Source organism: Capra hircus, chromosome 11 (assembly GCF_001704415.2).
Source record: "Capra hircus breed San Clemente chromosome 11, ASM170441v1, whole genome shotgun sequence".
Lineage (NCBI taxonomy): Eukaryota > Metazoa > Chordata > Mammalia > Artiodactyla > Bovidae > Capra > Capra hircus.
The window spans coordinates 2,338,533-2,343,334 of record NC_030818.1 but is presented as its reverse complement, the minus strand read 5'-3'; the positions used below and the strand labels follow the sequence as shown (position 1 = coordinate 2,343,334).

At 49.3% G+C, this 4,802-nt stretch overlaps 1 non-coding gene and 1 pseudogene across 1 annotated transcript; one reads left to right on the top strand and one right to left on the bottom strand.

Annotated features, from left to right (window-relative positions):
* TRNAR-CCU lies at positions 1,824–1,896 on the bottom strand. Its single transcript has one exon. It is a non-coding gene; the product is annotated as a tRNA-Arg (tRNA).
* Positions 2,549–3,124, top strand: LOC102174215 (annotated as a pseudogene).

Sequence of the window (4,802 nt, the reverse complement as noted above, 5' to 3'; positions counted from 1 at the left end):
TCTTATATAATTAGATTTATCTCGATATTTGACTTTTAGTATGTCATTACACTGCAGATTAATCACTCGTTAGAGATTACCTGGAAGATCCTCAAGTAAAAGTTAACAACAAAGTTAAATGGATTTTGAACTATGGAACTGTTCTTTCCACTTGCACCAGTATCTGGCAAACTGCTGGAACTGCAGTTCAGAAATAACTCAGAAGATACATCTACTGCAGATTTGTGTGGGAATGGACATCCTGCTTCTTGCTTTATCTTTTGACAGTATGGGAAGTGTATTGAGCGGCTTGCTATTACTTGTGATTCAGTTTGTTGAAATGACTTTACCACAGAATAAATTTCACATGTGCCATTCTGCCTTGTAATTTTAGGTTGACCTCACTATGAAACAATATCAAGTCTGCAACAAAAACTAATTTCCAAAGCCACTCAGTGTTTGAACCACCCAAATTATGTCTCATTGTTCCATTCCTTACATTTGCCCTGCACTCAGCTGAATTCCTCAGTGGCTTAGCAGGTAAAGAATCTGCCTGCAATGCAGGAGACGCAATAGATGCAGGTTTGACCCCTGGGTCAGAAAGATCCCCTGGAGGAGGAAATGGCAACCCACTCCAGTATTCTTGCCTGGGAAATCCCATGGACAAAGCCTGCCGAGCTACAGTTCACAGGGTCACAAAGAATCGCACATAACTGAGCAGGCGCCCACGCAGCTGAATCGAGCTCTTAACACTTGGGACTTGCCTCCGTCTTTCTGCCTTTGTGCTGTTGCTTTCTCTGTGTCTCCCTGAAATCTTTCCCACTCCCTGTCTCTACTGAAATCCTGGTGGGCATTTTTACATCACAACTGCAAAGCCTCTGCTGCTGCTGCTGCTAAGTCGCTTCAGTCGTGTCCGACTCTGTGCGACCCCATAGACGGCAGCCCACCAGACTCCCTGGTCCCTGGGATACAAAGCCTCACTGACTCCTAAATCAGAAGTGAGCGCTGACTGTCCAGCGCCCCCTTGTGGCACTGACTGCATTCTGCTTTTTATTTGCAGTTCCTCAGGTTTTATTTTTCCTGTAAGACTGGTTCTCAAGGTTTCTAGTTGTATCTCATTTTTCTCTGTGTACCCACAAATGCTCATGAAGTTTAGTGCACATATACATATTTCAGAGGTAACTAAATGAGGTGACAGGTCTTACGGTGCAGAAATACAGGGCCTAGGAGCCTGAGTAACCCTATGTCTGGTTTCGGACTTAAGAAGTAGTGAATCCTGAAGGTCATCTTTGGAGAGAGGTCACACAATGGGGCCCACACAAACTGAAATGAGGCTAGAGCTGAGCCAACTTGCTAACTAATGTCCCCTCAACGGTGTGTGCCTTTCAGAGTGCTTCCAGGTCCTTCAGCTTCCTGGGAATAATTCTGTTTTTAAATTTTTTCAAAAAAATCTTTATTTTTCAAATAAATTTAAAATTTATTTTAAATTTTTCAAAACAACTTTCATTCCCTGGTCAGGGAACTAAGATCACACATGGCACATGGTGTGGCCAAAAAAATAAAAGTGCACTAATCATCACAGTTGCATTTTAGAATATTTTTATCACAACAAGAAACTGTTTTCCCATTAGCAGTTACCCACCATGCATCCTCTCCTACACCGCACCTATCTCCCTCACTCTATTCCCACCTTATCGACAACCATTCATTTATTGGGTTGGCCAAAAAGTTCGCTCAGGAGCCACTCCATGATCCAATATGCGAGTTTCCAAATGGCTGTCTTAGTTGCGGCATGTGGGATATTTTTTTTTTTAGTTATGGCATTCAAACTCTTAGTGATCCAGTTCCCTGTCCAGGGATCGAACCTGGGCCCACTGCATCAGGAGGGCAGAGTCTTAGCCATTGGACCACCAGGGAAGGCCCTTGCCTGAATTTTAAGGATGACAAAATGACACTCACCTAAAGAGACAAGGGAGCTACAAGTCACACAGCTGCTGAGGAGCAGAGCTGTCACAGGATCTGACTGTCCCTTGGAAGGCCTAGTTAGATATACCAAAACACAGTCAGGGCTGCAAATTCCTTGCCTCCGGGGGCCAGGCAGCTAACAGCAAGGAGTGAGGGATTCAGGAGAAAGAAAACAGGTTCTGTGAGTGACGCATGTGCACCTACTAAGGGTGGCAGCTGCTGGATGTGGGTCTCATGTGGCTGGTATTCTGACTCTTTTCTGGATCCCATCCACATGGTGTGAACTATCGCAATTTTTAAATAAGGCACCAATATTGAAGTCAAAATATCTCCATAGGTCCAATTTTGGCCCAGCAGATGGCCATTCAGGATGAATTCCTTAAGACTCCTTTAATTCATTTTTCAAAAGCAAACAGGCAATTCCTGTCTGGGTACAAGCTCCGCACTGCCCTGCACACAGTGGGATGGCATCAGGCCCCGGGGCAAGCTGAGCAGGTCTACGAAACTAAACGTGATAGCAGCACACTTGAGGCAAGAATTGGAAGGAGCAGGAGACAGTGAGGATAGGCCCAGAAAAATAACCAAGGGGAAAAAAAATCTCATCATGGCAAATATCCACCAGGGAAACGGAGAAATGGAGCAGCCTGTGCGGAACGGAAAGGAAGGCCACCCTTTGGGAGAGGGTGAAGGCCACGAACCAGAAAGAAATCACACATGGGGACAGGCTTGCAGACTTGCCTCTAATTCCCAATGTGCGAGCATGCTAAGTCATGTCCGACTCTTTGCAACCCTGTGGACCATAGCCTGCCAGGCTCCTCTGTCCATGGGATTCTCCAGGCAAGAACACTGCAGTGGCTTGCCATGCTCTCCTCCAGGGGATCTTCCTGACCCAAGGATCGAACTCATGTCCCTTATGTCTCCTGAATTGGCAGGAGGGTTCTTTACCACTAGTGCCACCTGGGCAGCCTGATGGGCCGTACCCAACACGCAGGTCAACAATGGGATGGGTGGAGATGGAGATGATATGGAAGTGTTCATGGAAGAGATGAGAGAAATCAGGAGAAAACTTTGGGAGCTGCAATTCAGGAATAGTCTGCATATGCTCCTGGGGGTGCTCTCTAATCGCCGTGACCATCATGATGAATTTTGCCTTCTGCCCTGGCTCCTGCCATTTCCATGAGATTATTACTGTGATTCCCACTGTTGTTCTCTTTCCTTGCATTATCCTGATAATGCCTTTACTGATCTGTTTTCTGTGACCCTTATGTAATTTCCATGTGTCAGGTGGGTTTTGTGTTACCGGCTTCTAACTGGAGATTGCCTTGGCACACAATCTAAGTATCTGTCAACAGTGAAGTTTCACCCATTTGCATGGAAAAATGTAGTTAATAAAGCAATTAAAAAGAAAGCAAACAGGCTATAAGTAACCATTCAGCTCTTCATCACCATTCCACGTAAGTGTTATTGTTCAGTCTTTAATTGTTCTTATTCAGTCTTCTTCGTGTCTGACTCTTTGTGATCCCATGGACAGCAGCGTGCCAGGCTTCCCTATCCTTCATGTTAGGTAAAAGACGACCAGGACCCTGAAAAGAGTGTCTAACAGGCTTTTTAATGGCGAAGCGCTCCTGGGCAGGGTTCCCGGACCGGAAGGAGGCAGGTCGAGGAAGCCCGCGCCCGACCGTGTTGCGGGTGGCTTCTGTACGCTAGTTGCGAGGGATGGTCAGGCTAGATGGATGGGGGTATGGATAGGTCGCCAGGGCGAGGCGTCGCGGGCTGACAGGTCCTTCTACGTGGCTGGGGTGGGGCGGCTTTAGCCGGCGAAGTGTGCTGTCATTGGTCCCCGGGATCCGGGAGGCGCCCTCCCTTCGGGACTTCCCCCCCGGCGGGGGAGAGGAGGGGCGGCTCATCACGGCAACCAGCGAGGTGTGCTGTCATTGGTCCCCGGGGTCTGGGAGGATCCTCCGTTAGGGACCTCGCTGGCGGGAGGGAGAGGAGGGGCGGCCCATCATGGCCCCCGGGGTCCGACCTTACACTTCAGTGTGTCCCTGAGTTTGCGCAAACTCATGTCCGTTGAGTTGGTGATGCCCGTCGAACCATCTCATCCTGTGTAGCTAACCCTTCTCCTCCTGCCCTCAATCCTTCCCAGCATCAGGGGCTTTTTTACAGAGTAGAACTGGTTGACTAGCGGTAGGAGGGCAGAGGTGCCTCTTGCCCCTCTCCATGGCGGGGGATGGAGCTGGGGGGCGCTTCACTGTTGGAGAAGAAATTAAGTCACTGTCTTCAACGAGCTGGCCCCGGCGGGAGGGCAGCTGCTTCCTTCACTGATGTTCCTGGGGCCTTGGAAAGGGCCCTCTTGCAGAACGTGACAAGCGTTTGGGGGCAAAGGGGAGTCGCCTGGGTGCCCAGAACGAAGGTCGCGGAAGCATGGGTTCTAGGTGGGGGTAGGTGAGGAACAGAGCTTTGTTATCAATTGTTTAATACAGAGGAAAAACCGAAAGGAAGATAACACACATACGCGCGCACACGCACACACACACACACACACGGTTCAGTCTCTTGCAAGGTGCGAGTTTCCTCAGCCAGAAATCCGGCTCATTAGCCTGCATAGCTCGTAGGACTGTTACCAGAGGAAGAAGGGGTTAGAAAAGCACTTGGGACAGGATAGGGTGCTAAGCAGGCATACGTTTCGCTTGATGTGGGAAGTCTTTGGGAGCCGAAGGCCAGAGCCCAGGAGAGTACGGGCCGTGGTTCCGGAACCATGGTTCGAGGGTACCAGGATTCGCCGGTCCCAAACCGGAGCGCAGGCGCCCGGTCTATTTCCCGCCTGCACTTCCGGCGTCCGACCCGAAAGCGGAAAG